Source organism: Myiozetetes cayanensis, unplaced genomic scaffold (assembly GCF_022539395.1).
Source record: "Myiozetetes cayanensis isolate MyiCay16 unplaced genomic scaffold, myiCay2020 scf16, whole genome shotgun sequence".
In the NCBI taxonomy this organism is placed as follows: Eukaryota; Metazoa; Chordata; class Aves; order Passeriformes; family Tyrannidae; genus Myiozetetes; species Myiozetetes cayanensis.
The window spans coordinates 1,926,576-1,944,343 of NW_026087270.1; the positions used below are offsets into that span (position 1 = coordinate 1,926,576).

The following is a 17,768-nucleotide window of genomic DNA, read 5'->3' on the forward strand; positions in this document are numbered from 1 at the left end:
CCTCCTGTCCATGCAGGCAGTCTGGAACAAATCCACATGAACCTGCCTAAGGCTAGCCCAGAATAAATCCTCCTAAATGTGTGTGACGTGGGCACCGAGTCCTCAGCAGGAGCTGGTTCTGTTTGTCCACTCTCTACTTCACAGCTGTAAAACTATTGGGCTGATTTGGACCACACTGAAGTCAAGGAAATAGAGGAGTGAACTGGTTGCTTACTAGCAAAGGGATTGTAAAAATAGTGGAGGGAATAAAGGAGGGAGAGAACAAGGTATAACCAGGAAAAATGAAATTATAGGGAAAAAAATACAGCTTAATTCACATTATGTGATCATTCCTCTTTGTCTGAGGTAGAAATATTTAGACACTTATATGTGTTTGTAGAAATATTTAGACACTTAAATCTCATTCCTCTAGAAGAGAATTAGATACCTCTATGCCTTGACTTTTGGTTAATAAAATACTACTTTACTTTCCTGAAACAGCAAATCTTTCGTAACATCCATTGAGAAAAGACTTTTCATCAAGATTTCAGGTTCTTGCTTTTAACTTTTTGGCAGATCCTAAATTTCTGTACCTATTAAAACAACTAAGTGGGCCAAGGGTGAGAAGACAAGGAATAATGAAGGCTTGCAGATTCAAAAAGGTAATAGAAGGAAAACAAAATATTTTGTGCATAAGGAGAGTTGAAGCTTTTCTTAGACATGAAGAAAGTTCTGTGGGTCAAGAACTTCATACACAGTGTAATGAAAACAATTTTTGTTGTTTTCTGTTGTGTTTGCTTTTTTTTTCCTGAACAATAACAGTCAGAGAAAAGATGGAAAAAAATAAAATAAATCTTTCAGAATAAATATGCTTTGTTCATTGGCAGAGGGGAAGCTCTTGAGTGGAAAAAAATAATGGAAAAGTGTTTTTTTATGTTCGAACTAACCCTATCTGATCCCTGCTCTAGCAGGCCTAGAGAAGCGATTCCTCTGTCAAATACCACAAACTGATTCCGTTTTTAGTGTTTTTATTCTCAGAAGGTACAAAGGCATAGAAGAAACAAAAAAAAGCTTGATTCTTAGAAGCTCAATGACTTTTCAGGCACTGGAAGATGGACTTTCCCCCTGAGGATACAGCCTTCTGGTTGTTCTGTTACCATTCTTTTCCTGGGAGAGGAACAGGAGGATGAATATCATGTTTTGCAACTGGCAACAACATAACGTGTGTATTACTGAAAACTAACCAAGTCTTCATGCAGATAAATGGTTCTGATAACCTTTGCAAGTTGTATTAATCCAAAATAGGCGTGAACACCGCATAAAAGAAGTAAAGAATGATACTACAAATGTCTTTAAATATCTATGAGGGAATCAGCAGAGGAAATCTGAAGGTTGCATGATCTGTAGATTATTATGCACGTGCTAAAACAGCCAGAACATTAAATATGTGGTGCTTCATTGCAGCCACAAATACTGTGTTTGGCATGTAATGAAGTCAGGACTATAGAAAGAAAGTAGGTTTATTCAGTATGAGACTTAAACCCTTCAGAACTGAACCTAATTTTCTTCTGAGGTATGTGTTAGGGTCAAAGCTGTACTTGATGGTGGTCACAGCTCCCTTCTCCTAAAATCTTTGCAATTGTACTAAAAGCAGTAACAAAACCTCCTGAGCTTTTACTGGCTTTGTTGCAGAGAGAAATAATGCTTTCTCTTTCCTTTCAGTAAATAATGCTGATTTAAAAGGTCATTGTATTTTAGTTTTCCTGTGGTGGTTGTGACTGCAATTAAATCAATATCAGTCAAAATAATTATTATTATATTTTATATATATTTATATACATCAAGTACATTACTTAATTTTATATATTATATATTATAAAGAAGTTTAAAAGGAAAAAGTGAGAAGTTTTATAAAAACAAATTACTATTTTGAACAGGTGAACAACCTATTTAGAATCTCAGATAAGAAATGAACCACTACTTTCCTTACAAAAGGCAGACATCTTTTGTTAACTTTTACCTCCCTCCTAAAATATTTCCTTCACTCCTTAGCAGTGAGAAAAAGTTTCACGCACCTTTATGGGCTCCTGCAAAAACCTTTGGGTTTTGTAGTGCAGGATCTGGGACTTCCAGGCCCTGGCAGGTAATCCACCAGGTTTTTAAGACCTCAGCTCTGCTGCTTTGCTTTCAACTTAAAAATTTCCATAAATTCACACACCATCTCTGTCTTTTTTTTTTTTTTTTTCCCTTCTCAGCCTTGTTCTCCAAAGCCACGTTGCTGTGACTCCCTGTGCCTCATCCCAGCCCCTGTCGAGGTGAGTCTCGGTGTTGTCAGCGCTTTCCTGGCTGGAAATCCCTCCTGACCTCCCTCAGTCCATCATTTACCTGTCCTTTGGCACCCCACCGTGCTCCCCCAGGCTTCCTCAGGATGTGTCCTTCCATTCTGTGGTCTGTGCTCTTCTAATTGTCCTGTAGGAGGGACTGAAGGTATTTGTTTGAGTAGTTTTGGGAGAAGAAGGTTTTTGAATGAGTTTTTTGAATGTTTCTGTACACACCTCAACACTCTTAAAAAATATGAATACCTGTAAGATTCATCAATAGCTGAGTTTTAAGTCATCTCTCTTCCTCAGCCTTAGCTGACTTGATGCTTTTTCTTATTTTAGCTTTTATTTGTATTTGTGACTGAGAAATTGCAGTTTTTCAATTGGCCTCTCTGGGAAATATTCACAAATTCTCTCTTTTCTTGGCCAGACTTAAAACATTTCTTCTGAGGAAACGCTCAGTTTGAATATCTGCATAGTCAGACCTTGGGAAATTCGTAAAAAAGACTCTGGTTTAGCTTCAGTTCTTTCAGTAGCTGGATTTTTCTTGAGGAAGGACAAGTCCTCTAAGAATAAGGGAAATTTTGAAGGGTGGATAACATAAAAAGTGTTATTAAAGTGCACAGGAGCACTGTAATTTGAATGCTTTCCCTGTCCATGACAACAGTTGTATGTTATATATTTATTACCATTTTCATGCTATAACTGCAGTCTCTCATTTGTTCACAATGATGGAACATTTGTGCTTGTTTAGGCCAAATATAGGTCATTACATTCATATGAAATATTCAGCACTTTGTGGCATTATATGCTGACCTCTTCTTTCCCAGATTAAATAATTTCATACTAATTTATGCAAATTTTTCCTCCATCTTTTTTATTCCTTCAGTCAAGGGATGGAAATTTAAGTCACAATTTTAAACTGAATGGTGTGCATTCACAATAATGGTGAAGTGATTAGCTCTTCAAGGTGGTGTAAAATACGTTAAAACAAGTATATTTTTTTACCACTGAATATTCATAAAACCTCATGGTCTTTAAGTACAGTTCAACAGTAAGATACAAGGTAGAAAAGTAATTTTGCCTCTAAACTTGATACCTTTTCCATACTGGCATTCAGTGTGAATAATGTTTACATTAACAGCAATTTATTGGTCACTTGCTCAGCAGAAGCTTTCCAAAGAGACATTATATATGTTAATATGTTACTACTTACATCCCCCTAAAACATACACAGACTACAAATTGTAAAATATAGGACTAATTAACACTGATCAGCAGATGTGTATGCTGATGTGATATATTAAGAAAATCTGATTTTCAGCTTCATTTAGTCAGAATCAACATGCTGGCCATCATTTTGAAGAATGCCTGAGTAAACTTTAAAAGACATCAATAGAGGGCCTTTTTATACATTAATCTTTGTTTTTCTAGAAATCTAAACCAGATAATAATGGAGTTAAATTTAAGATCTATCTCTATTTTGCACTGGATTTGAAAATCAAATCGCAGTCATAGAATGACAGAATAGTTTGGGTTGGAAGGGACCTTAAAGATCACCCAGTTCCACCCCCTGCCATGGGCAGGGACAACTTCCACTAGTCCAGGTTTCTCCAAGCCTCATCCAACCTGGCCTTGGACAGTTTCAGGGATGGGGCAGCCACAGCTTCCCTGGGCAACCTGTGCCAGGACCTGCCCTCCCTTCCAAGGAGGAATTCTTCCTTATGTCTAATCTAAACCAATTACAGACCGTGTAAGCAAAGATCCACTGGAAGAGCAATCCAAGGATATTCACACAGCCCCCAAAAATACATTTCTGTATAGATGAAAACTGAAACCTCCCTTTTTTTATGCTTTGTTCTTAGATATTTTCATTGTAATAAGAATAGGAGATACGATAAGAAAGAAATCACAGTAGAGCTAAAATCAAGGAAGAACTTTAAGGCAATTAGTGTGTTTAGAGACCATTATCTGCCTAGTACAATACAGCTGCCACTTCTGCTAAAGGGAATGTATCAAATAAAGACCCACTGGGCTCTTGCTTTGCACGAGTTCATTCCCCCACAAGAGCACCATTTGCAGCAAGACTCAGGCACACGCGAAGGGTTGTGAGAGGAGCCCCCAGAACAGAGAGATCAGCACTAAAAACCCAACTGATCTCACAGCCCATCATCAGAAAGGAATGTGTCAGCCCTGTTTACTCCTAGGCAGTGCTGGGAAATGAATTGCATTAAACATTCAGCAACATTATTCCTTTTCTATGTCTGCATAAATTTTTAACAGTTGCGGTGTCCAAAATAATTTGTATAAGTTTTAGGGCTTGGAAATATATTCAATCATATTATGCCTTTGCCAGTCAGGCCAATAAATTTAATTTCAGAGGACTGCTCTTAAAGTCTGAATTGGACTGGTTTTGAATCAATTTGATATTAAATTTTAAATTGTTGCCAGCTTCCTTCCCATTACATGAGGAGAAGTTTTAGCCCACTAGGAAGTACCCCAGAAACTCCTGCCTGTTGTGTCACACACAGCCTTGCCACTGTGCAAGTGCTCACATACAGGAGTGCCTATTGTCCTGTCGTCACTGGGGATACCACATACCTTTTAATTATATTTTAATATGAAACTTATTTTAAATTGCTGTTCTTATGGAGTGCCATTTCCACTGTGTCTATACAGCAAGTCCCATTCTCAGTGTTTTTATGATCTCTTAGACCCACCCCCTGCCCAGCTTTCAGTCTTCCTATTATCCTTGATATTCCCTCTCCACCAGCTTTGAAAATCTTTCAGATATTTGAGCAATATGTCATGTTTGCTCATCTGTTGTGGACAAGGTTCAGACCATCCATGCAGCCTTTTTCCCTTGCCATAATCGCTTCCTTTGGGCTCTGCCAGAGTGTAACAGTAAGGAAAGGAGATCAGGGACATGAAGAGCTTTTCTCTGCCTAGTCAAATCTCTAAGAATTTAAAATTTTATTAACTTCTACTCATCTGATTTAGTTTTCCAGTGCATTGTGGTTTGCAATCAATGTGGGTGGACCTTCAATAAGTGACTTTGCTGTTGGAGACAGGACTGATGTAAGAAAAGAAGGATCTGACTTTCTTCTTTGGTCAGGAGGACAAACTAAGGTAAACTTTACTACCAGAATCTCCTTCTACATATTCCTGACTGTAGCCCCTTGATTTTGATGAATATTTAACCCTCAAGAAAACTTTTAGCTTTAAAATGACATTGTTTCTTAAAAACAAACAAGAAACATAGATTAACTATGGAAATTATTGCATTTGTTCACAGAAGAGAAAATCTTACTCAGCTATTTATTAGCACTGTATTCAACCATGTGAATATAACACCTTCTTCTCCTTCTTTTGTACTTCATCAACAACAAAACCACAAAGTTTTTTTATACCTTTGCATTTTTTCAGCTTAGCCAGCAAAAAGAGGGGCAGTTTCTGGGTATTTTTTTAGGAGGAAGAAAATCATCCATTGTCCTAACTGAAAGAATAAATAGTTTTCCTGATTTATCCAATGTAGGTTTTGAGAGTCAAGGAATTGAATTTTGAGTCATGTCAATATAATAATAATTTAACAAGCTTCCAAACTTTTTGTCTTGTTGACTCTCATATGAATAGGAAGCATCTACCTTCACTGAGGACAGAACAGCTGTCTGCACATCACTGAAAGTTTGTTGATTTCTTCAGTTGAGGAGATTAAATTTATTTTCCTGTGAATGAAATGAAACTCAAATGAAAAAATCTTCTATATTATATTATCATGTTACTGTGATGGAGTAGAGGCAAATTCCGGGTAGAAGTGCAAAAAAGTGCTCATGATAGCAAAAAAACCCCAACCTTGTACTGTGTTGGTGCTAATATTTGAATGCAGGAATCTGGGATTAAAGAATACACAAGCTGGCAATGAACTCTGCTTTTACTCAGTCGGATGCATTGCAGTGTTTTGGACCTTTAACATACTTTTATTTCAGTTTTTTAAACTGTCATTATTCAAACATTTGTGAATTTCCCTGTCCTTTTCTATTTACACTCACTGGTAATTGAATGTGTAAAAGCAACCAGGCAGCTCTTTCCAGTCCCATTTTGTGAATGTGCATCCTCTTGGGGCTGGGCATTATCTGTAAGATGCAGAAATAGGTGTTGAATTTAACTTTGACAAAAATGAGTGCTGTATGCTTATGTTTGTGTGTATCCACAGAGCACCTCTAGATAGATATAGATATATATACATGTATGTGTGTGTATATATATATATATACATTTATATACCCTCTATCCTGTCCTCATGCTCTGGAAACCTCCTAAGTCTTTTATCTGTTTTTCTTTCAAAACAAGATCCCTGCTTGCAGTCCTCGTACCAGATCAATTTGGAAGTGGTAGAAACTTAAAAAAAGCCAGTAAATCTTCCAGTGGTAAGTGAAAGGTCATATTTTGGGAACAAACAGAAAGAACATCAATTCTATGCAGCAAATGCTGTTTATCTTTTTCATTCATCTGTCAGTTTTGAAAAATCATGTGTTATCTAAGAGTTAAAAATAGAAGGATGCTAATATTGTACAGAAATGCTTGTTCTAGATCTTAAATTCCAATTATTGCCTACATTGATAACTTAATTTAGTGCAACTTTTATCAGCTGCATGCCTACAGCTTCACCCTGGACGGCTTCAATACTTGCTCTAATCCGATGTGTAAGTTAGTGTTCCATGAGGAATAGGGAGCCTTCCAATTTATTAACTGAAGTATCTTACATCTTTCTATGCTAGAAAAAATTTTATATTGACATATCCGGAGTTTTTGTTGAAGTTATATTAGTGCTATCTATCAGGGATATGCTAGAAAATCTATAACTTCCACCAAAATGTTGCCCATGTGAGCAATTCAGTTTATGAAGTACAATCTTCCCGGGCTGGCTCGGTGCCTCCTGGTTCATTTTTCAAGCGGTGTGATGTTTAATGAATTTGTCAAAATAAAAACTAATACACAGTTTCGCGTCTATCATCAAATTATGCTTTGCAATATACGGCCAAGGGTATGAAAAAAGACACCTATATGAAGGTCTGCAAATGGAAAACATCTCAGCTCCGTGCTGTTCTATTTCTTGTTTTGACACCTCTTCGCAGCCTCAGCGATGTTTCACTTGGGCCGCAGTTGCTCTGGGAGTTTGTCCCGATGAAGCAACAGACACAGTTTCATTATGTGAAGCATGTAGATATTTGTCTGCAGTGCACCATCAAGCCAGTCAATAGATTTGCAAAAAAAAAATAAATAAACAAAAAGAAAGGTTGAAAGGTCTTTATGACCTCGTTTAAAGCAATCCCAGATCCCATTTTCTAAACTACTAAACAGATTTTCAGACTCATTTGTTTTCTCTTACATATTAAGTCAGAACCTTGCAGCAAGTAGCAGACTGACATTTTTAAAACAGCTTGACATACTGGTTGCCCTGTTTATGTGTGCTGCATCATTTTCCCAGGGCCTTAAGTTTCTTTGAACAAAGAAAAGAGCAGTAAACCTTTAGGAATACTAAAAAGGGAAACAATTCCTCTGTGCCTTGCTCTGCAGGCATGAGTAATACATGCAGTGCTGGCCACCAATTTTCATAATCGCTGGCAGCTGTCAATCATCATGAATCAGTCAGTGCTGTGACCTCTGAGGGATCTCACAGGTCACTGCAGAGTGCTCCACATGTTTTATTTTCCAGTTTTGATGAAGTAATGACACAACGGTGAGAGGAGAGAGACGGGACCTGTAACTTCTGGAACATGAGTCCTACTGAGGGAGCTGGGGTTGTTTAGCCTGGAGAAAGGGAGGCTCAGGGGGGACCTGATCATTGTCTACAACTCCCTGGCAGGAGGCTGGAGTCGGGTGGGAGTCAGCCCCTTCTCCCAGGGAACAAGCAACAGGACAAGGGGAAATGGCCTCGAGTTGTGCCAAGGGAGGCTGAGTTTGGATATTAGGAAAATTTTCTTCACAGAAGGAGTGGTTGAGCATCAGAATGGGCTGCCCAGGGAAGTGGTGTAGTCACTTTTTGAACACACAGGAGGTGTTCAAAGAACGAGTAGACTTGGCAGTTTGTGATGGTATTGAGCCAAAGGTGGAACTTGCTGTCCTTGGAGGCCTTTCCCAACCTTAGTAACTCAATGATTCTCTGACTCTCGGGCCATTAGCCCAGTCAGATGTCATGTGTGCACACCCTAAATAACAGGGGGTCAGGGCTGCAGAGCTCTGTTCTCACTGCAGCTGAGCCTGGGCTGGCACTGCCCCAGCCTTCCTGCACACAAGTGCAATGTTCAGCCACGTTAGGCTGATAGAGCACATTAAAAACCCACTGGTGGGGCACTGCTGATGACACGATGTGAACAAGCCTAACCTCACAGCAGAGACACCTTTTGTGGAGAACACAGAACCATCAACAAATATATTCCTGTATTTCATCATTATAAAAGTTTATTTTAGGTGTAGCTTTTTAAAATCCTGCATCTCCAGCTGCCAAACTGAAATGATTTGGCCTTGAATTTACTGGCATGATGATATTTTATATCCACTGGTATAAATTTTATGCATGTAGATGCTACTAATAGCAACAAATGGATGGAATAATACCTAAATATTAAATAATATTATATAAAGGCACGTGGCCTTTAAAAACTTGTGGTTTGTGCATGGCATGAGTGTGACTTAGTGCACTGGAGTGTCAGCTTAACCTTAGGAATTGGTACCATCTGCAGCAATTACTCCTTTTACTATGGAATAAAGGTCAGGATAGTGCCAGTCCTTGGCTAATCCCTGCATAGTTCACACTACTCCAGTCCTGTGCAGGCAGACTGACACCATTTTTGCTTTCTTGTTCAGGAGATGCTTCCTCTGGGATGGTCAGCAGAACAAATACCACCAGTCAATGAACAAAGACATTTGTTCTTGCAAAGAAACACAGAGGGCTTCCAAAATAAAACATGATTATGAGGTTTATCTCTGGGTGGATGGTTTGTTTTGGGGTTTTGTGGGTTTTTTATGGTTTGTTTGTTTGTTGGTTGGTTGGGGTTTTGTTGGGTTTTTGGTTGGTTGGTTGGTTGGTTTCTGGGTTTTGTTTGTTTGTCTTTCATTTTGTTTTCCATTTGTTTGTGGTTTTTTGATTTTTTTTCCCCATTAGGGATGAAGTCCCTGTCAGAAAGAAAAGTAAGAACCTGAAAAGGAAGAGAGCTCCCAGTGAAATGAGTTCCAAGTCTGGGAATACATGGGAAAGGTAGTATAGAAAACCAATCTGTTGAGGTCTGGGATTGCCTCAAAGTTGGGTCTTTCTAATTGAGTCTTTCAAAACATTTTCCATTGGTTTCAGATGATACTATCTGAGTAATGAATCAAGAATGAAGATTCCTTGAAGGAATGTTCATTAGCATAATTATTCTCATTGACATAATATGTTCATCACTTCATATTTATGGGTTTGGCTTATTTGGGATTAAAAGTCTGAAGCTGCAAAACTGAAGATGACCTTTGCCATGAGCTCCAGGACTTTACTGCTCAAAAGGTTTGTGATCATAAAGTCCAGGATCCTGTGCTCACACCGGTACCTCAGGTATATTTTTGCTTGTAATTATAGTATCACAATTCTTATTCTGAAATAACAAAGACTCTCAGACCTTTTTTTTTTTTTCATTGCCAGAATACCTAATATTTACCAGACAGACACATTCCTGTGAGACACTATTGTACATAGAAGCATATTCTGGAAACAGTTAATACAGAACCTCTGTGTAACTTGAGTTCATTTATTCTTGATAATAACGGAACGCTAGGTTGGCATCCTAATGTCCTATTTTTCTGCTTAGTTGGAACCTGTCATGTGCATGTTGACATTAACAGGAAAGCTGAATATGAAACTTGACTTCACTACCTAGAACATTAAAATTTCAGTAAGTTCAAAAAAGAAAAATGCAAACATTTGAGAGGTCATTTTGCTTGTTCGTTTTTTTTACAGTAAATTGCATGCAGCTCTCATTATATCATTTATCTCTCATAATAGCTTAATTTGGACTCCTTCCAAATTAAAATGGAGACAAAGTCATTGTTTTGCTGTTTTCAAAAGAGATGCTGAATTTCATATGAATAAGGCAATAGAGCAATGTCTTGAATACTAAAAGGAATACACAATTTCCTTCTGTGCTGGCAATTGAGTTACTTTGTTTCCCTTGCTTGAATGGCTAAAGAAAATAATGGGTTTGTCCCTTCAAATGGCACTGTTGAATCCAAGAGTTGATTTCAGCAATGTGACTCATACATCATGCTGTCGTAGTTCACATATGGTCTCTTCTCCTAGAAGAGTTTCTTGATGGCTTCCCGTGTGATGAAACACATCTCTCTGCAGCTCATATTGCTTCCACTGCACCCTCCACCCTGCAAGGGGAGAGTGAGCAGGTAAATCCTGCTTATCTCTGAACATTCCCCTTTAAAGGCAGTTATGGTGTTATTACTGAAATCGTAGTTTTCAAAGGTGATCAGACAATAGTTATTTTTTCAAGAAGAGTCATTATATGATGTTATCCACACAAGTACTGCCTGTTGTCCCTGCCAACGTGAGCTAAACTGTCAGCATGTTCAGGTTAGTTTAGTAAGGCTGGTTCTTAGGCTGCAGTGAGACTGGTCCAATACTTAACTACAGGCTGGGGGCAGAGGTGCTGGAAAGATGCCTGTTGGGAAAAGACCTGGAGTGCTGGTCAACAGCAGTAGAACATGAGCCCTGCTGTGCCCAGGTGGGCAACAAGGCCAAGGGCACCAGGGCTGTCCCAGGAATAGTGTGGCAGCAGGACCAGGGCAGTGACTGTCCCTGTGCTGGCACTGCTGAGGCACCTCCAATCCTGGGGGCAGTTCTGGGCCCTTCATGATAAGAGAGACCTTGAGGGGCTGGAGCGTGTCCAGGGAAGGGAACGGAGCTGGGAAGGGGCTGGAGCAGCAGGAGGGGCTGAGGGAGCTGGGGGGGCTCAGCCTGGAGAAAAGGAGGCTCAGGGGGGACCTTCTGGCTCTGCAACTCCCTGACAGGAGGGGGGAGCCGGGGGGGTCGGGCTCTACTCCCAGGGAACAGGGACAGGAGGAGAGGGAACGGCCTCAGCTGTGCCAGGGGAGGCTCAGGTTGCATATTAGGGACAAATTCTTCACAGAAAGGGTGGTCAAGCTTTGGAACAGGCTGCCCAGGGAGATGATGGAATCACAATGTCTGGAAGTGTTTGGCACTTGAGGACATGGTTTAGTGGTGAACACGGTGGTGGTGCTGGATTGATGGTTGGACTTGATGATCTTGGAGGTCTTTTCCAACCTTTATAATCCTATTCTTTGAAACAAGAAGCTCCAGAACAAGCCCTCATCACTATGTGGGCAGGAGCAGGATACATGTAGGACTGTTGTCATACACCTGAGGGCCCTGTATGGTCACCTGGCCTTCAGTAGGTGTGTTTGGTCGCTCTTCCAGTCTGTGTTCCCTTCCTCCTTTTATGCTTGTTTGTTCATCTGAGAAGATCATAGAATTCAATTTCAATTTAAAAATCATGTCTTAGATTACAACCAGGAGACTCCACTTCTTTTCCTGTGAATGTTCCTGGAGTTGTGTGGGCACTGAGAACAGAACTGACCACACACCACTATCAAATGTGAATAACAGATATCAAGAACAGCAACTGTAATTTTGAAAAACATCTCACAATGGTATGGAGCGTTTACTGATGAATGATATAATTCACTGAATTTTAAGGAGGTAAAATGCAAGTGTTTATACTGGAAAATGTCCAAGACACAACTATTATCTGCCACATATTATTTGAAATAATCTCCTCCATAACAAGTGATGACAGCAGGTCAAAGACACCCTTTAACTCATGCCCTGGAGATAAACACAATTCATGCTGCCTTTTAAATATTAACCAGTGGCTCTTCTCAGATTTTTTATGAGTTAACTAACAATAGTAATCGTTAATTTCAAATGCTCTTACAGACTTTTCAAGGCCTGGATTTCAAAGAACTCTGCAAAAATCTGGAAGTGTCTTTATTTCCCAGTTTTGCAAATGAGGAGAGTGACGTGGTTGGGCTTTGTGATTTGCCTAAAAGCACACACTGCCACAATGCATTTCTAAGAACAGCACTTGGAAGGTTTTGGCTCTCAGCCAAAGGATCACTTCACTGAACCACTTTGCTTCCCATACCTGTGTCAAGAGGCTGATTTGGAGATGAATGAAAAGGAAGAGCACCACTTCACGTACCAGCAGCTCTGTGCATTGCAGAACCTCACATTGCTTTATCAGTCATTCCTCTGATTTCACCTGACACATTTGACAGGTAGGGCCACGGTCCCCATTTCTTGGATGGTTGTGTCCAGGAACACTCTCAGCATGCTTTGCTCTGTGTAATTCTCACTGTTGTGCCCACCCTTCTTGAAGATTTTTATTTCACTGGCAGTGAAGTCCTGATGGGGCATTAAAACTCAGAGTCTTGGCTCAAAGTGGAATAGAATTAAATTCAGAATGCATGGTGGAATATACAGCAGTGGTTGGGGGACCTACTTGAGAACAGAAAACCCTGCAAATATTTTGCTTATAGAGCAAGTTTGGTATCACTGTTATTACTTATTTTTTATTTTGTTGACGTTAGGAACATTATCAACCGTATGCCAAACCACCTGAGGATTGTGTGAATCTGATGAAGGACAGACCCCACAACTTAAGTACTGTCAGGCTTATTTTCTTAACCAAAAAAAAAAGGGACTTCACTGTGATGCACAGGTTTGGTCACCTATAATTCAGGAGTAGAATTCATAGCTGAATTCAGGTGATTAAATTCTGTGGCAAGGGATGAAGGTTTGATGCCTGGGAATGTGTTTCCAACATGCAGCACACTGAGGCAAAGAAAAGCTCTGAAAATTAGATGAGTGGGGTTGTAATTCTCGTGCTGCTTCTCTTCTGCACTCTTTCTATCCCCTGCTCCTGCTCTTTGAAGATCTAGTTCTAAGGTCTAAGGACTTAGTTGTGCTCTCAGGAGCATCAGGGAAAGGTTGCAGTAGGGAGATGGGGGAAGGAGGGAGTGAAAGAGAAAAGGAAGTAGCAGATACCTTGGAGACTCCAACCAACAGAATCTTAAATATTCTTTTAGAAATGGGACCACTGTGCAGCCAGAAAGTCAAAGGATGTTAAGCTAGTCACTAGTATGAGCATTTGAATCTATTATAATGAATGAAGCACTGAAAAACAGAATATCAATATTTTTTCAGTTCTTTGGCCAACAAACAGTAAAGTAAGGCTTTTAGTGGGTTCTTCTGTTTGTTTTTTTTTTTCAGTTCTGGCTGCTCAGTGTCTCCCTTGATCAGGAAGCACATATACTGTGCTTAATTCCTTGGGGTTTCCAAAAACACAGATAGAAATGAAACTCGAAGTCGCAAAGTTGCTTAGGCTGAGTTAGGTACTCCTTTCTCATACCAGGACATTTTGGTCTGTCCATTTTCCACCTTGAAGGTTTTGGGCCAGGGAGTTACCTACCACGTTTTATATATCTCTAAGTTCTTATCCAATCCAAATCAGGCCACTTGCAACAAATAAATTCCTTCACTTCAGGCTCTCCATTGTGTGTGATTAAAGTTTATGGTAAATCAAACACTATTTCTATTCATTTCATTCTGATTTCTGATATAGCAAATGTCATAATTAGGGACGAAGGTTCAGTGTTTGGCGCCATTTCTGATTCCCTTGAATCCATGGCTTCCAAATGTTAAGTCTTGGAGGGAAATTGTGGTTTGTTGGGGTTTTTTCCCCAGTAACAATAGGACTGTGCCCAGATTGGCACATACAACCTCATGTTTCCTGACAGTCTGTATGCCCTGAGGGTTTGACTGTATTTTTTTGTGTGTAAGAGGTTGATAAACCATGTTCTTAAAACAAAGTAATTTTAATTAAAATTTTGAAAAAAGAATAAAGATTTTGCATGGCTGCTTTAGAAACTTATTATTGTCATCTGGCACTTGACTGAGTTCTCAAGAATTATGTTTGGCTAAACTGCAGTGAGAGAAAAGAGTTATGTTACATACTCCATATTTTACTATATTATTTTGCCACCTACAGCAACCACAGTTTACCCTGCCAGTCCTCTTCTCTCTTCTTGTCTAGCTCTGTGCAGAAGCTGAGTTTCAGACAGCTCTGACTATCTCTGCCTAGGATCTGAGCCTAAAAAACAGAATGGTTTCTTTGCTTTCTAAGGACCAAGATGAAAATTTTCCAGTGCTTTTGCAGGTTTGTCTGTCTTTCCAGCAAGAGAATTCTTTGTGCATGGTGCTCTGTTGTTTAGGAAGGGAAAACTGGGTTAGTTTCTCTGTCTTGAAGTACTTGGTCTTCTACCTGTCACTCCATCTTGGACATCAAAAATTAATTTTTATCTACTTGCACTCTCTTCTGCAGGAGGATTTCTTTGCCCTTTTTGTTTCAGCTGGTAAACTTTCTCTGCAGGACCTTAATTTAGTGTGGCTCATTTATATAATGCAATCATACAAGGTTTCATTCAGCATGTTTTTAGTTATACCACTGTGAAGGTGCCTCAGACCAGCTGAACATGTTAAATATTTGAGAGTATATTATAGCAGCAAAGGAGCATTTTTATCCACACAGTTTATGATATAATTAAAGAAATTGAACTGTTGTGGGTAGACAAAGCCTTAACTTAGTAACACTGGCTTTATTCAGGCCTATGAGCTAGTCCTTCTAACAAAGGTTTACTGCAATATATTTTAGTAGAGCTGTAGAGGGGAGCAATAAATCAGTGCTCTTATCATGTCCTCTGTCAGTACCTGGGAAAACTGATAATTAAACCAGCAGACAGAATTCACTGAATCCCAGTCTTTCAGCCATTCACCAAAAGGACAGGCTGCTCTCCCTGAAAATGCTCCTGGTCTGGATGCAACTTTTAGCAGTAAAAGAGTGTTTGTGTCAGAATTGCTTATGCCACTTCCCCAGATGAAATAAGCTGTTCTCTCTCAGTGTGACCGTGTCTACCCCAGGGCTTTTGCTGCTACAGAAATACTCCTAGCTGACATTGTTCAGTGGAAAATGTCTATATCCACCTGTAGTCTAACCAGGACTTCAGAAATACGAGCTCTCCCTGTAGATCCAGGTGGAAGTGGGGCAGGAGCACGGCTGTACATGTCCCCAGGGCCACAGCAACAGTGAGTATTTGCATTTGATGATATTTTCCTGTAACAGGCTGGCAATCTAAACACGTGCTGAAGAGCTTGTCACACACTCACCTGCTATCATTTACCATACATTTATTTAATCATGGGGAGTGCGATGCGTATTTTAGGTGAGGTGCAACTTTAGTAATTGCAGGAGATGAACTTGACTCTGCATTTTCTTGACTTACTGATGGCATGTAATAAAATGCAAATGCCTACCTTGTGTGAGGGAAATAGTAATTAATGATAAATACTACTAGTTATCTATTTCTTAATTGGATAAATACACATTTCAGAAAGGAACTGGTCATATTTTACAACCTAATTAAAAGAATGTATAAAGGGATTATTGCAGGCAGTGGTCTGTGATAATTGAGAAAGACAAATAAACCCGAGCTTTGCTACAGGCTATTTGAAGACAGAAATTCTGCACCAGAAAAGGAAAGTCTAGGCATTGCTCTGCATGGAGACGTGGCTGATCCACACGTGGAAGGAGCTGTTCCTGCTGCTCCAACAGCTCTGAGATAATACTGCATCACATGGTATGAAAAGAACAGCTTGTGTTATCAAATTCCATTACCCAGGAGCTGTTCTTCAGAGCCTCTGGTTCGGGTAATTATCATGGTCCTTAATTTGGCAGCTTGCAAAGAACCTTTTCATCGTAGTGCTGCAGTGAGGACTCCAAAATACTGCTGCAGAACTGGCCCAGGGTTCTTTCCCTTGGTACTGGAAGCTGCAGAGAAAGAAGATTTAACTAAGAAACCATTCTTACATGGAAGACCTGTGCTTAGTGCTCTGCTACCCACTTCCTAGGTTTTTTTTGTTGGCAGTTTCTTCTCACTTTTATTGTTTCTATTTTGAAAGAAGTATGTGAGTATCTCCAAGATACAAAAAAACACCCAAAACAAATCAAACAAAAAACTAAGCAAGCAAAAAACCCTTAAAAAACCCCAACAAAACCAAACCCAACAAAATCAAACCCAACAAAATAAACAAGAAAAAGACCAAAACGCAGCAAAACAAACAAACAAAACCCTAAACCAACAAACAAAAAAATCAAGGGAAAAAGATAAACAGAACTGCTAAAGAAATTTGCTTGTCTGACCATCCAGGAGCCACTCCAGCAGTCACACTCTCCCCACAGTGCAAACCAAGCTACCTGCATTAAATCTATCCCTCAACAAAACGACTTGTAAAGTGTAGAGGTGAACAGTTTCCAATGGGAAGGTTTATGTAGGAAGATAATTAAGCAAAATGTCACATGGGACATGGTGCTTTCATTGGGATTTTCACTGAGATTGTATAGAAATATTCAGTAAGATCAATAGGTTGATTGTGTTCTATAAGAGTAAAATGCAGCACATTTTGTCTGAAACATTTTGATGATCAAAATCAAATATTTCACAGCTTTGTTTTTATTTTGATTTGAGATGATGGAAAAAAACCCCAAACATTATCTCAGGTTTCCTGACAGTATAGAAAAGAGTCTCTTTTCCTCATCTTCACAAAATCACAAAATAGTTGAAGCTGAAAGAGAGCTTGGGAGATCTAAATGAGCACACATTCACTTCTCTGAGACTGTATTTCTTTGGTAAATAATCAAAGATTTGTCCCATTTTTAACAGGAATATATCTAATCTGAAGTCATAGCAATGCACACTCAGTTTTTAGTAATACCTCTTGTATCTTTATTTATGGATGGAAAATGCCTTTTCTGAAGAGAAAGAGAAGTATCTGACAGCTCTTTGAAACATTTACTATGTGTAAACAGATTATTAGTATTCTGCAATAAATATTTGCTTCCAATTTTAAGATCCTTAAGAGAAGTGACTCGTACTCCAATACTGCATTTTTAAAATCCTTCAGGAGTCAGAAGAGTCTCCTTAATGCTAATTTGTATACGTGAATTTTAGTATAAAACAGCTATATTTTTATTCACATTAAATATTGGTGATGCTTGTTCCACATAATGCATGTTTTACAATTTCACCAAAAAAAAAATTGATTGAAATAATGATCTCCTCCTGGTCATGTCAAAAATCTCCTCTGAGCCTCTAGCTAAAATTTAGCAATTGGCTAATTCTATATGAAAATAGACTTTTGTTCTAGTACAAAACCAAACAGGCTATGATTTGTTTCCTGAGCATCACAGGGAAAACTCAGCTGCAGTCCTCAAATAGAAAAATGAGCATATAGGATTGGTGCTGGTGTCCTGCCACAACAGTGAAGAATCCCTGCAGCCCTCCAGTGATCCT

At 39.2% G+C, this 17,768-nt stretch overlaps 1 long non-coding RNA gene across 1 annotated transcript in view; it reads right to left on the bottom strand.

The window, feature by feature from the left end:
* Positions 1-2,391: 2,391 nt before the first annotated feature.
* Positions 2,392-17,768, bottom strand: part of LOC126638090 (uncharacterized) — a 112,530-nt gene continuing 97,153 nt past the window's right edge. The window contains exons 2-4 of the long non-coding RNA XR_007628501.1: positions 16,094-16,246; positions 5,945-6,025; positions 2,392-2,448 (exon numbers count right to left, since the gene is read on the bottom strand). This is a non-coding gene — a long non-coding RNA (uncharacterized LOC126638090). The remainder of the gene's footprint in view (positions 2,449-5,944; positions 6,026-16,093; positions 16,247-17,768) is intronic.